This window comes from Vipera berus (assembly GCF_964194415.1).
Source record: "Vipera berus genome assembly, chromosome: 5".
Taxonomy (NCBI): domain Eukaryota; kingdom Metazoa; phylum Chordata; class Lepidosauria; order Squamata; family Viperidae; genus Vipera; species Vipera berus.
This window is the reverse complement of record NC_138207.1, coordinates 91,238,500-91,254,597: the sequence shown is the minus strand read 5'-3', so window position 1 is coordinate 91,254,597 and position 16,098 is coordinate 91,238,500. Positions and strand designations below refer to the sequence as shown.

Below are 16,098 nucleotides of genomic sequence, written 5' to 3'. Positions count from 1 at the left end.
ATTGACAATTCAAAAACCAAATGAAGAAGAGGAAATTAACATTAAAACAGGGAATGCTAAAAACAGCAAATACAATCTACTGAGGACCTTGATGCCCAAATCTTGATTCCAACTACAAAATCTACAATCCAAAAAACAACAGAAGCCAAAGAAAGCAACACTAAGATGGAGGATGCCAAAGGCCTTCAAATACAGCACATTGAGAATCTAGCCAACCAAACAACAACCAAAACACCAGACATGACTTCTTACCTGAGCCAGATGGAACTGGAAGAAGAAGATCAGATTGAACTAATGACAGCTATAATACATCAAACATCCAGAATTTAATGATTATAAAGGGGATATTTCTTTTGAAAAACTGGCAATTAGATGGTCTCCCTGGACTCAAACAATATGTGTAGGAAGAAAGGGAGACACACTTGAGAATTTAAAGGCACTGATATGGAAGCCTGTCTGGCACAAAAGAAGGCTAGACTTAGATTTTAAAAATGGGGTCTTTTTTTCTTTTTTCTTTTTTTCCTATTTGCTGGGATTTCTAATGACAGAGCTTAAAAGTTTCTTTAAATGGACCAAGGGAAATCTTCAAAAGATATAAACTGATTTTATATTTAGATTTTATATTTCTAAGGGAAGGAAAACTAGCTATTAGAACATAACTCTGAATTATATCATAGAATTTGGAATGATATAACAAAAGATATTTTTTCCAATAAGTGATGAACTATTAAGATGATAAACAGAATATATTTGTATAAAATTAGAATGCACTGAAATGAACAGTGTTTGTATTTTAGACAATGATAATTACTATATAATCAAATAGGGGAAATGTGGGTTACCAGAAAATTAAGTTTTCTAGATACTATAGGCTATTTTGGAACACTGTATTGCAATTAGGTAAAATTTTAAAACAGGACTTGGATATGTATAAGTGAAAATATATTGAATATTGTTCTAATTGCTTGTGTCACAATTAGAAATGTATTAATTTGATTATGTTATTATAATTAAGGGAACTGGAGAGGGAACTCTTGTTGATGTAACCTTAGCTGATCACAAAAGATTTTATTTGTTATTGTTAAATTTTGATCACCCAACCACCACATTGCTTCATAAAAATTTGGATGTAAAATTAGAAAATTAATAAAACTTGTTGTTTTAAAAATTCCTCTGTTAATGCAACTTAGGATTGCATTGGCTTTCTTGGCTGCTGCTGCACACTTTGGCCTCATATTTAATTGATTGTCCACTAAGACTCCAAGATCCCTCTCACAGTTACTGCTATTAAGCCTGGTTTCACCCAATCTATATCTGTACTTTTGGTTTTTCTTGCCTAAGTGTAAGACTTTACTTTTCTCTACACTGAATTTCATTTTGTTAGGCAGGGCCCAGTGTTCAAGTCTGTCAAGATCCATCTGGATCTTGAGCCTATCATCTAGGGTGTTGGCTATTCCTGCCAGCTTAGTATTAAATTTGATATGTTCCCCTTCTATTCCCTCATCTAGGTTGTTTATGAAGATCTTGAAGGATACTGGGCCTAAAATGGAACCTTGGGGTACCCCACTGCTTACTTCCCTCCATGTAGACATAGTACTACTTGTTGAGTATGGTTTGTCAACCAGTTACAGCTATTCCACTTTTTCTAGCTTTCCAAGAAGTACAGTAGGTTGTGGTCTCCTTTCTCAAATGCCTTGCTGAAGTCTAAATATACCATGTCCACAGCATTTCGCTGCTCTACTAATTTAGTCACTTTGTCAAAGAATGAAGTAAGATTGGTTTGGCATGATCTAGTTATAACTTTATTTGTTTCTATATGTTCGCATATCTGCTTTTTGATCATCTTTTCCAGTATCTTCCCAGGTGTTGATGTTAGACTGTTTGGTCTATAGTTTCCTGGGTCTGTTTTTTTCTCCTTTTTTGAAGATGGGAACCACATCGGCATTTTTCCAATCCTCTGGTAGTTCCCCAGTGCTCTTGGATTTTTGAAAGACATAGTACAGTGGTTCTGAGATGACATCTGCCAGCTCCTTCAGTACTCTGGGATGTGATCCATCAGGTCCCGGTGATTTATGTTTATCAAGATCAGACAGGTGTTCTCTTATCATTTTTTTCATTTATTTTAACTTTTATTTCTAGTCTGTCTTTTTCAGTTATGTTTTTGGTAGGTTGTGCTATAATTTCTTTTTCCGTAAAAATCAATGCAAAAAATGAGTTAAGCAGCTCTGCTTTCTCTCTGCTGCCTGTTACTTCCTTGCCATCTTCTCTCTTTAGTTGATGTTGAAAGAAACTTTTTAAAAATTATCTTTGACTTTTGTTGCAAGTCTATGTTCATTCTGAGTCTTTGCTTTCCTGACTTCATCTTTGCAGATTCTGGCTAACTGCTGACATTCTGCCTTAGTTATGTCTCCCTCTTTCCATTTTTTGTACTTGTCCTTTTTGTCTTTGAATTTGTCAGAGAGATAAATTGTGCAGCCATGCTGGTTTCTTCTAGGTTTTTTGTTTTTCAGTGGTATTGTGCTGGATTGGGGTTTTATGATCACATTTCAGAGTTTCCCAAGCTTCTTGACGTTTTCCCCTTTAGGATTTTCCTTCAAGGAATCTTTCCCAAGCTCTCTCAAAGTTTGTTAAAATCACCTCCTTTAAAATCTAAGGCTCTGGTATCATTGTTTTCTATTGCTTCTATTTGCATTATATTGAATTCCAGTGTGACATAGTCACTCTCACTCAAGGTTCCTGCAGTTTCAACTTCCTCTATCACTTCTCTGTTTGTGAGAATTAAGTCCAGTATGGCTGTCTTTCTAGTTCCCTCCTCTACCTTTTGGACAACAAAGTTGTCATCTAGGTTGGTCAGGAATCTGTTCGATTTATCATTTGGTGCAGAATTAGTTTTCCAGTTGATGTCAGGGTAATTGAAGTCCCCCATTACTATTGTAGTGTGTTTCTTACATATATTTTTAATTGTTTAACAAAAAGCACTTTTTTCTGCTTCATTGGGTGGTCTGTAGTATATATACCTATGGCAATATCATTTTTTTAAATTGACCCATATTCATTCTAGGAGGTTTTCTTCTTTGATCTTATGCATTTCTGTAGCAATATAGTAGTCTTTTACATACAGTAGTGACCAAAATTGTGGAAACCTTTTGGGAAAAGTGTACAGTAGAAATGCCACCTTTGGTTAAGTTTCCACCAATTTTTCTTCTAATTTCTTTATAACTGTAGCTTTGTTCACTTAATAATACTATTTTACATCACTTTCTGGGCAACCAGTTAACTCTATGCACTATTACTTAAATTTTATTACATTTTACAAGCTCACTAAATGAAAGAAAAAAACACCAACCAACTTGATAGCGATCACATAACATACTGACAAATGTCATCCTCTCCGCTTCAATACATGACATCAATAACTGAATCCTACTGTGATCTGATTGGCTCATTGCCAAAACAAGATGACACCTGATTGGCTCTCTAAACTCATGCTCATTGGCTATAATCAGATGAAGGAAAGTTACCTGATATCAACTTAAGCAAGTTGTGCTTTCTTTTTCTGGTTATTTGGCTATAGCTTTTCATAGAATACAGTACAGATAATTGAACAAACTTTGTTGCATTACATTCTTGATTAAATTATCTTTCCATTGATATATAATTTTATGGTATTACTTCCAAAAAAACTGCTATTAACCATCAAACTTCAAAAATAAACTTTTCCCAAAAGGTTTTCACAATTTTGGCTACTAGTGTATAGTGCAATTCCACCTCCTCTTTCTGGGGGTCTATTTTTTTAACAGTTTGTATCCTTCTATCTGTATGTTCCAGTCATGGGTTTCATCCCACCAAGTTTCAGTAATTTCAATTGTGTCATATATACCTCCATGTATTAATAATTCTAGTTCATCCTGTTTGTTCCCCAAACTTTGAACATTTGAATATAGGCATTTGAGATCTTTATGTCTGACTGTGGGTATGCTTTCTATGTCTCCTATTTGGTGTTTGATTTTGTCTTCCATCCCATCCCTCCTTACCTCATTAATTGATTTGTTTTCTAGAGGTTTTGCTTGTAATTTTGGTCCTGGAGATCCTAAAGATTGCTCACCCTCCCCTCTCAGTTTTAGTTTAAAGCCCTCCTAATAGGTTGAGCTAGGCATTTTCCAAAAACATACTTCCCAGTCTTTGTGAGGTGCAGCTCGTCCCTTGCCAAATGTCCTTCATGGAGGAGGTGCAGGAATCCAAAGTTATTTTGGTGACACAAACCCTTTAGCCAATGGTTCACTTCTAGAATCCTTTGTTCTCTTACTGCATGTTGACCTTTTGTTGGCAGTACAGATGAAAAAACTATATGTGCATCTAACTCCTTGATCTTCTTGCCTAGCTGTTCATAACCACTCAATATTGTTTTCAGGTCCATTTTTGTCTCATCAGTCCCTACGTGTAGTATAGAAAAGTGTAGTAATCTGTGGGTTTTATTATTTTGATTAGGTTCTCAGCCACATCTTTGATTTTTGCTCCAGGGAGACAACATACCTCTCTGGATTGACTGATCTATACTGTAGATGGCTGATTCTATTCCCTTGAGAATTGAATCTCCTATCACCAACACTCGCCTTTTTTTCCTAGGGAGTTTTGGAGTATTTTTCTCTCTATCATATAAGCACTTGATGTTGCTACTATTTTGAGGATGCTTGATGATACATCTTTTCTAGGTGTATGTTTTCTTCCACAGACAGTCTATGAAATCAATTGCTCAGCACTAGTGGGGCTGCATCAGAGTGGGTTGGGTTGGACAGGGGTTTTGTTTTAGGTTTGTGTTTTTTTCTATGAGTGACATGTTTCCATCTCTTTTCTTCTTTTAAGGCAGGGGTGTCGAGCTGCTGGCCTGTTGCATCATGCAGAAGCCGCACCCACCCCAGCTCCAGAAATGCAAAAAATGTTGTGATATGTCACAACACGTCACATGACATGGCGAGTTTGACACCTATGTTCTAAGGGATCAATTCTTTTAGAAGTTGTTTGATTATTATTATGTTCAATTTGGGCACATTCTTCTTGCAAGGTTTGGGGATTCTCATTTAAAATATTAAGTGTCTACAGCATATTCTTGCTGTGCCCATTATGTAGCTGGAATCCAGAGATTTAAAAGTTAAGTCCTGACTTTAACCTGAGAGGTAGAAGAAGCTAATTGCATTATGAAGGTAATATCCATCTTCTCCTATAAAGAGCAGATTGTTTTTTTCTATTATAACCAAAGGAAATTCTTGGGATGGAGATTATATATCCCTCAACTTTACTACTCTGTCTTGATCTTCCTGGCTATTCTACATTACTGTTTATATGTGGTTATGCAATATGATATAATCAATACTGCATTATATACAGTAACCTAATACCATAAGACCATAGACAATATTACATATTGATTAGTACAAGCCTGCAGTCTTCTCTTTTTTTTCCTTTTCCAACACTCATATGGAAGGGGAGAGAGGGAGGGGGAAGCTGTTTGCTGTGATCACTGATTCAAAATGTGCAAAATCCAAGAGTTCTACTAAATCTAAAGCTCAAGGATACAAACTTCAGCTCACTGGATAAATGAAACCTTTATCCCAGGGACAAATCCTGTGAGAACCACTGAACAGTTTTTCTGCCATAACTGCTGAATCATATATTTCTGTAGGATTTTTTTTCTGAACAGTGCCCCAGGTTGCTCTTCCAGCATCCAGATACTTTCTTTTTACAAGATGGAAAAATTGGACCAAGGATCAGAGTGGAAATAGCTGAAAAATTTCATTTTGGGTAACTTTTCCTGTGTCTTCCTGTCTTGCTATTCTTCCCTTTGGTGGTGCTGCCTGCTTTCCTGCTCTGAGCCTTTCCCTGCTTGCATTGAACAACAGTATGTATATGCCCCATTATCAATTTTTCTGCTTTACTTCCATACAGTTGTTTTCATCTACTCTTCAGCCCATCATTGAAACAAGCATAAATTGTGCTTAATTGTTTAAAGTTGCATTTCTCCCTTAGCTCATAGTAGTTTTAGGATGTGGGCTGCTTTGATTGATATTCTACTGGCAGCTTAGTCCAGTGTCCCTTAACTGATGGAAACAGTCCAGCACCCATTGGGCACCTCATCCAATTTACCTGGGTCCCATTACTGTATCAATTTCCTGGACAGTGGATGAATATACTTGCTTGTAATTTTAACTTCTTTGTTCTAGGACAATCAAGAATGAGTCCATTCTGTTTTCTATGTAACAATCCTTCAGATATTAAAAAAACTTATGTAATATCTCAGTTGCCTCTTTGTTAAGCTAAACATACTTAAATAGTTTACCCATCCTTTAGAAATATAGGTTTCCAGATCCCTCACCATCCTGTCCCCTTTTTTTAAATTTGCCCAAATTTGTCACTGTCCTTTTTGAACTGTGGTGCAAGAATTTGGTATTTAAAGTAGAATTGATATTTCTGGAGAGAGTGGAACAATTTATTTCTGTCACCTGGCTGTTATGCACTTGTTAATGTACCCTAGAATATAATTTACTTTTTTTGCATATCACACTCCTGGCTCATACAGTATTTAACTTGTTCTTTCCAAGACACCTGGCTCCTTTACATATACATTTCAGCCAAGCCATGGCCAGCCTACACTTGTGTTTTCCAGTTTTCCTACCCAGGTATAGAACTCTATAATTCTTTTGGTTAAATTCCATCATATTAATTTCAAGCCTGCCTAAAAGTAAAGGTAAAGGTTCCGCCGCACATGTTTGCTAGTCGTTTCCAACTCTAGGGGCCGGTGCTCATCTCCGTTTCAAAGCCAAAGAGCCAGCACTTGTCTGAGGACATCTCCGTGGTCATGTGGCCGGCATGACTAGACGCCAAAGGCGCATGGAACGTGTACCTATCCACATGATTCCTACAATCCTTACAACCCTCAAAAAAGTTAGGCCCAAAATACATAGGACCTTTCCCCATAAAATGAATTATAACTCAGTTACAGTGGAATTAGAATTGCCAAAGTTGCTGCAAAAAGTCCACACCATTTTCCACTGCAGTCTCCTAAATCAGAGGTGGTTTCACCACTATGGGCAGCACCCCCTCCAATTCCCAAACCACTTATGGTAGAAGGGAACAACACTTTGAACTCAAAGATATCCTTGACAAATGCAAGCACAGAGGGCCCACTCAATATTTAGTGGCCTGGAAAAAAATCCACTGGGGTTCAGAATGAATGGGTACAAAAGTAACATGTTAAAGCCCCTAGACTGCTTAAATGCATCCATGACCACTACCAAGATAAACCTAATTAAATATGTAATCATTATTTTCTTGTTCCCTCTTCTTTTAAGGGGGCAGCATGTCAGGTCCCTACCAGAATGCTGCCATTCTGGAAGGAGGGGGGAGTACGATTTGGGGATTGAGGATGTTTCTACTTTCACTTTGATGTATCTACATGGTAATTGGAGAAGAGGGATTGAACCCTCAGGGCCATCTGGTTTGACTCCTTTCCGGCTAACTCCTGCCTACTAGCAAGGTCGTGGCACCAGAAAATAACTCGTTATCACCTTTTCGACTCAGAGTTCTCACAACATCTTCACACCAGTGGATTGGCTACTGATGAACTGGGGCATAGGAGTGGGTTTTGAATAGTGGAAAATTTAGCTTAACATTTCACATGGGAACTTCAGATTCCACTTGACCTCTCTGCAATCACTTTCCTTCAGTAAAAGATCCTTTTGAAATAACGCTTGTTTCAAGAGTCATGCTTTCCTGAGGAGACAGCTGAGACAGGACTTTACATGACGTTTCCCTTTCTCCACTGGTAGTAACAATTCTGAAAATCAGATTCATTCCTGAATTTAGTAGTGAGATAATTCAGCATTATGATGGATTGCCTACACAAACTGCCAAAGTGCCTTAGCTATCTGACAAAATGTTCATGTGCCAATCAACACCTCATGTGCAAGCTTTTCTCACATAAAATCATCTTATATTTAAAATTCAACATGTTATGAAAAAGTTAAACTGGCGTTTTAGACTTTAAGAGAGCTAACGTCAACAAACTAAGAGAGAGATTAGAAAACATTCCATGTGGAAATCCTAAAAGAAAAAAATAATGTTGGAAACTCTAAAACGTAAGATACCACAGAGAAAGGAGGGTGGGGGAAGACACCTCAGATGAAACCAGCATGGCTGCATAAAGAACCCTCTGAGAGAAAAAAAAAGAACAAGAATACAACTGGACAAAAAGACGTCCTGTTTTCCAGCGAGCAGTCTGAAGATTCGGAATGCTGAACTCTTCAGCTGGAATTTCTTTTTGTTGGGGACCTTAAGAGGCCAGAACCCACCCTGAAGGGGTGGAATGAAGGAAGGAAATCCCAGGGACTTAGGAGAGATGGCGGTCTCTCCGAATGGTCCAGGAGAAGCCTCCCAGAAAGCAACAGGCTGACTAACTGCATGTTCAGCCATAGTTGGAGACAACAGAAGTCATAAGCTTTTAAATTAAGCGGATTTAAAACAGCATGTTTGAATCTGAGTAAGAATATTGATTTTCTCTATCCTTTCTGAAGAAGAAAGTCTCCAAAATAAGAGATCACCGAAGAAGGAAAGGGGGAGGGGGATGCTGCTCCCTCCTTTTGGTTATCGGAAGCGGCAAAACTTACCCTTTAGAGAAAGAAAAAAAGACTAGAAAGACCTGAAAAATGAGCAAACACTGACACCTGCTGGTGAGTGAAGATTCTTTTTTCTCTGACCCTCAAAGTTTTTAGAAAATGCAGCTGTGTAAACAAAGTGAGAGTAACAAAGCTGAAGCAATGAATACTTCACAAAAGGAAACATACAATAAGCAGCAACAATTTAAAAGGACAATGACTTTAAACTACAAAGAAATGCAGAATAACCTTGAGAGCATGAATCAATTTATTTCCAACTTAATTTCACTCCAAGAAATTTCCCAGGAAAATACAGTAGAGATGACTGAACATAATTCTGAGGATAGAGACTTAAAGATGGAACCGTATAAAATAAAAAAATCATGATTTAATCCAAATGGGAAATATTTCAACATGTCTAAACAGCTTTGAAGATAAGGAAAAGAATGAGAAAAAAATCTTTACAGGGAAACAAATGATGCAGCAAAACATACTGATTAAGAAAGGCAATGGTCAGATAAAAAAGACTAAAATGGAAATCAAGAAAATAGATGATAGAACTTACCAGAGAGAATACTGAAACATTTGTTTGAATATGGCTAAAGAAATGGAAAAACTCTGAAGTATATTACTCTTAGAGGGATGATTTTTTTCTTTTTTTTTTCTTAATTAATATGTTTTTTTCTTCTTTCTGTTTAAAAAAAGTTGAAATGATTTAAACAAAGCAAATGTTTTAGTTATTTAAATGTGACGATAAGAAAAGCATTAAATGTGTTTGAATGAAAGTTAAAGGATTAGATGATTAGAACTATTGAATGGAATGCTTAAAGTTTAAATAGATTAAATACTTTCCTAGCTATGGTAAAAAAGTATAAGAAATTGAGGGAATAAATACATATTAAATTAGGAGAGATACATATTTTAAGTTGTATGTTATTTTTGTGTTTTTTTTTCTTTTTTCCCTTTTCTTTCTTCTTTTTCTTTTCTTTTTCTTTTTTTGTCTCTCTCCTCTTTTCTTTTCTCTTTCTACTTTTTTACTTATTTATTAAGAAATATAAAATTATGAGAGGGCTTATATGGAAAAAACATATGTCAATCTGTCTGTCAATCTCACCTCACACTTCTGCATAAAATGCTGCTAGCTTTTCCCACTGGAGTGGTACCTATTTATCTACTTGCATTTTACATGCTTTTGAACTACTAGGTAGGCAAATGACAAGAGATCACTCCACCATATAGTGTAATGGGCTGGAACTACCACAGCGCTGACCATCTCTGGCTGAAAAATCCAGTGTCTTTAAGTCACTGCACCACCATGCCCCCATCTTGACATCAATAACTGAGAAAATCCTGGAAAAGAAAATCAAGCAGATTTGAGAGCATCTAGAAATGAACAAAGCAATTACCAGACGCCAGCATGGTTTTGTTAAAAACTGACCATGTCATACAAACCTCTACTAACTTTTGATAAAGTGATTAAATTTACATGGGGCTGCCCTTGAGAACCACTCGGAAGCTTCAGCTGGTGCAGAGTGCAGCTGCACGAGTGCTTTTGGGGGTCTCCCGATACTCCCATATTACACCTCTGCTCCGTGAGCTGCACTGGCTTCCAGTTGCCTTCCGGGTGAAATTCAAGGTGCTAGTGATGACATACAAAGCCCTACATGGCATGGGTCCTGATTACCTACGGGAGCACCTACTGCCAGCGTCAACATCCCTCCGTCCTGTGCGCTCCCACAGAGAGGGCCTCCTCAGGGTGCCACCGGTCAGAAAATGTCGGCTGGTGACCCCCAGGGGGAGAGCATTCTCGGTGGGTGCGCCAATCCTTTGGAACCACTTACCAGCTGAAATCCGGATGGCCCCCGACCTTCGCTCCTTCCGGCGTGATCTAAAAACTTATCTATTCCAACAAGCCGGCCTGGCCTGATGGATTTGGGTTTTAAAATTTTCTCACTTTATTGCTTTATTGTATTCTTACTTTATTGCTCTGTACACCGCCCTGAGTCCTCCGGGAGAAGGGCGGTATATAAAACAAACAAACAAACAAACAAACAAATAAATAAATAAATAAATAAATAAATAAATAAATAAATAAATTTGTTGATCAGGGAAACACTGTGGATACTGTATACTTAAGCTTCTTTAAGTAATTTAGCAAAATAGGCCACAGCCTACTTCTTGATAAGACAGAATAATATGGGATAAACAGTACCACTACCAGATGGATTTGCAGTTAGCTGACCAATCGTACTCAATCTGTAGTTCTCAATGGAATCTTAAAGTTCTATCTTGGGCCCAGTGCTCTTCAACATCTTCATAAATTTTCTAGATGAGGGAATAGAAGGAAAGCTCATCAGATTTGCAGATGACATCAAGTTGGGGGGAATTGCCAACACTTTGGAGGATAGACTCAAGATTTAAAAGGATCTTGACAGATCTGAGCATTGAGCCCTATCCAATAAGTGTCATGGTTCCGACAAATGAAACTCTTCAAAGAACTTCAAGGCATTGTTTACCTTAAAGAATCTTTAATAGAAAAGCACAGCTACAGCACATACATGGTTGAAGCCGCAATCTGAATTCCCCTCCCCTAAACACATAGTATCAAGCACAATTCACTCCCCTAATTTACAGTCATAAATCACATTCTCCAATTAATTTGAAATGCAAGCTTTCCCTCCTGTTTCCAACCCATTTCTTATCATCTCTTTATTTCAAAAGCTCCAGAATTGTTATGTCTAATTAACTCCCATCACATTCTAAGAGTAAAGCATAGAAAGAAAAAAGGTTGCATCTCCCTATGTTGTCAAAGCAAGAACATCCGATCTTAGCAGCATTGACAATAAGATACAATTCAGTGGTGGGAAAAGTAAGGTCCTGCAACCACAGCAAGAAAAATCAAATGCACAGATATAGAATAAATTATACCTGGCTCAACTGTCAGAGGGATTTAGGTGTCCTAGTGGACCACCACTTAAGTATGAGCCAGCAGTGTGCTATAGCAATCACAAAGGTCGATACAGACGTAGGCTACATCAACAGAGGCATAGCATAAAAATCCTGAGAAGTGAAGTACTTGGAATATTGCATACAACTGTATCACCATGATACAAAAAAAGATGTTTGAGATCCTAGAAAGACTGCAGAAATATCAGCTAAGATGCTCAGGAAACTGCAGGATAAATCATATGAGGAATGGTTAAGGGAACTAGATATGTCTAGCCTAACGAAGAGAAGAATTAGGGGTGACATGATAGCGGTCTTACGGTATATGAAGGACTGCCAAAGAGAGGTGGATGGCAACTTAATCTCCAAAGGTTCTGAAGGCAGAACAAGAACCAATGGGTGGAAAGTCATGAAAGTAAGCTCCAACATGGAACTAAGAAGGAATTTCCTGACAGTGAGAATGATTTACCAATAGAACAGCTTCCCTCCTAAGAGTGTCTCCGTCACTGGAGGTTTTCAAGAAAAGATCGAACTACCATTTGTTTGTGATAGAATAATGTCTCCTGCTAAGGGTAGAGGGTTGGGCTAGAAGACTTCCAAAGTTCCTCCCAGCCTTATGATTATATGACAGTGCCAGTCTTTTGGGAAGAGTGAAAACAGTTTCTGCCTGATCTTCCAATCCATCAAAATTTAAATGGTACTGGAGATAATGCAATAATGGAAATTTAGCTTCTCAATTTTTTGTACTAAAATCTAAATGATCTTCACTTTAGGTACTGCAAACTGAACTGTGAATTAATTAACACACATTTCCCACTAACTACCTTACTATTTATAACACTGATATCTGTGCATAAATATCCATTTATACAGAGTGATTCAATTTGTAAGAGAAATCTGAGCTTTCTCAAGCCAGTGCAAGCTCCCTTTTCCTTCATTTATTCTGGTTCCTGCAGATCTTGACAAGACTGTCACTCTAAATTTGCAAGAGATTATGGTGCTCTCCCTAGGATGGAGAGAAGTGATATATGATAACTGCTCCCCTATTGATTGCCTGATCTTGTGGCAGAAGACTAGCAAGATGAACTTGAAATAAACATCAAGTCTCAACTCATTGTGTGTATAATACGCTATTTAATCCCACATTTTTCAGCTGTTAGGGAATTCAATCATATCCCACTGATAGTTCTGCTCTAGGATTATGGCTGGCATGTGCACAAACTCTGGATTTCAAAGATGACAGGCCTCACACAGAGAAAGATGGCAAACCAATGAAAGAAGAAGCAAGGAAAAGATAAGCCTGCATATGACATACTTGCACAGGTTTACCTCTGGGTCAATATATACAGGACAGCAATATAAATAAATCAAAAGAAGGGTCAAACATAAGACCATGAGACTAAGGTATAAGAGCAAATGTATTCAGATTCTGTATCAAGTAACATTCTGTGTTAGGATGCTACTGTTTTAATTCTGCAATAAAATTAATGGCAATGACTAGTACATGGATTTTTCTGCTTAGCAAATGATGCACAATTTTCCATTTCAAGGCTATAGCCATCATTCAGAAAGTGGCTTGAGTTAATTTATGGCAATCAGGAATAACTAATTTTGTCTCCTTCCTAAATCTTATTCAGGAAACATGGGGCTTTGCTGCTATCATTTAAGATATATACCCTAAAGGGTGTGAATGGGGCTAAAACCTCAGGGTGGGGTGATAGAAGTGTATTTATAGTTGTTAGATATCCAAAAGCAAAGCAGTGAGTGGTGGCTATATACTGTACATTTGTGTATTATTTCTATATAATAAATAATAGTGTTGAGACACACATCTGTCAGTAGAGCTCTTTTGATTGGGGAGAGGGGTGTTGCTTAAAAAGACAAAAGGTAAAATGCTAATATACAATGATATACAACATATGTAATATTATTGACACTGTGAAAAGTAGATGTGAGTACAAAGAACAGTTCATTGATATCAGTAGATTAAAAAATAGAGAAATGGAAAGAATGATATAGGGAGAAAAAAACTGTGTCATTGCATTGGCCCACTATTTTTGTTTCTGTGACAGTGGTGTTAGTGTATGTAAGTAAATAAGATAAACTAAGAAAGAGAAAGGAGTTGATAAAAATGCACAATAAATCTGTCCAGTTACTTAATAAAGCTCATGCAAGAGATTTTGACCAATAGGGGTTTGGTTTACAGATCTGTCTGTCTACCCATCTAGCTGATATTCAGGTAGAAAGCAAGCAAATGGAAAGAGCAAGGATTTGTTCATGCAAACCTGGACTACTAAATTACCTCATTTGCTAGTTCATGAAACCAACCTACCAACTAATCATGCTGATTTGGAAAGCATGTTGAACCATAAAGTAGTTAACTCTCTCTTAGCCTAGCACGTTATCAGCTAAAATCTTCACTAATGAATGAATCTTCTAAGTTGGCATCCACTTTTTTGGGGGAATATAAGGGTACCCTTTATTTCAGTGATCACATCAAATCATCTTCTATTTTTGAAATTGCCTGATCTTTCAGTCTGCCTCAGCTCTTGCCTTCTTCCTTTTGCCCTCTCCTCCTTGGATATGTTCCTGTGTGTGTCCCCAGGCAGAAGCCAGTCACCTGCTTTTCACAATATCTCCCTCAGGGAGCTTTCACATCACTGTCAGTTGTTCCCATTTCAAACTCAATTGTTCTTGTTGATACAGAGGCAAATGGAGTCATTAATTACCTTCTATCGGCTGGGCCGAGTTTGGAAAACAATCAATACGTTGTGCTTGTCATTCATAGTAGCTCCTCCAGCTTGCCTAGATACTGTAGACCGTTGTACCCCCTGCAGACTCAGCACACCTTAGGCCAAGCAAGAGGCTGAACAATTCTAGCCATGCAAACTTCAGGCAGCTTGCAAATTGACCTCAGGAGAAAGAGACCTTTGTCACCATTATCTCAGAAGCTTTCCCAAAAAGAATAAGTAAGAAACACCAGTGCATAGCACTTGCTTTCTGAACAGAGCCCCCCTCAGACTATGTGGGGCACAGTGTATAGCAAGTCAAATGACAGATGTGTCTTATCTTGGGCCATAAAAATGAGCTTTATCATGCTGGGGTCATACAACATTCTAGCTAAGATATACTTGGCTCAGTACAGTAAACTCAGCTTGACTGTTTGGTGAATGTTATTTGAAGCCAGGCAGTATATATAAAAATTAATACAGATTAATACAAATTGATATGCTAAGTTAAATTAAACTATACAAATTATCTTCCTGAATCTTATTTTAAAAGGCTGCAAATCAGAGCTATCCAGAGAAAATACAGAGAATTTAAGAAGTATAACTGAGTGGCAACCCATCCATTTCAGGTCCCCAGAGAAAAGATAGATAGAAGAAGTTCTTGCTTTTTTATATTCAGGTTTTATTTCAGTTAGTGTGATGTACTGGAATAGAAGTGGGGAACCCTAGATTTAAATTTATATATCATTGGTTGACTTTGGACTTCTTAGCCTAAATACTTCAGATAACTGTGGGAAGAAGAATGCTATTTATGTTGCCTTTTGCTTCTAGAAGAAAAGCTGAATATAAATCTAGCAAATAAATATGTAGAAAAATGCCAGCCCAGTCAATTTCTAATGACATACTATTAAGAAGGTGGCTTAGAGGATGTTTTTGCAATTTACTTGTTCTTTAGCATTCAGTTTAGAAATGGGATTAGCATATCTTTCAATTTCCAGGGAAAAACCTTCTAATTCAAACTGCGGCAAAACTCAATCCACATAAATTCTCTTGAATCTTTCCATGACAAAATCAGAATTACAACTGATGTAAGACATGGCCAACTAAGAACTGCTGAATATTGTGTGTTTGTTCAGATGTTTTCCGTATATTTTAATAACAAAAAACAACAACAACTAGCCTGTAAAATTAAGGTCTCTCTGATATTTACTGAAAATACCACAATGATGAAAAAGTTACAAATGCAAGCCTGATCCTGTTTTCCTCATTTTAAGAAAAAAATAAAGTGTGAAAAGACACTCCCTATTATTCTTTTAAATTGACCTTATTTATATCATTTGCTGTTTGGATTATTCTTTAAAAAAGGTAAAGGTTCCCCCACACATGCGTGGTAGTTGTTTCCAACTCTAGGGGCTGGTGCTCATCTCCGTTTCAAACCGAAGAGCCAGTGCTTGTCCAAGGACGTCTCCGTGGTCATGTGGCCGGCATGACTAGATGCCAAAGGCGCACGGAATGCTGTTATTTTTAATTGGAAAAAATACATCCCATGTTGAATTTATAACAACAATGATGGTTAGTCCAGGAGGTACAAATCTCCTGGATAACCAAACTAACAAATTTTGTAAGAAGCTGTGGCCTTCCTGTTTCTTGCGTAACAGGAGAACAACCCAAAAAAAGAGTTGCCCAAAGAATTAAGGATATAGAAGCACAAAATGATATAGCTATCCTTGGTAAGGTGGGTAACTTGAAATGGCTGAGTAAATTCAAATGTACTT

The 16,098-nt window shown here is 37.4% G+C and overlaps 1 protein-coding gene across 2 annotated transcripts in view; it reads right to left on the bottom strand.

Moving 5' to 3' along the window:
* The window catches only part of PAX2 (paired box 2), a 176,492-nt gene that overhangs the window by 48,134 nt on the left and 112,260 nt on the right, over positions 1-16,098 (bottom strand). The window lies entirely within an intron of this gene.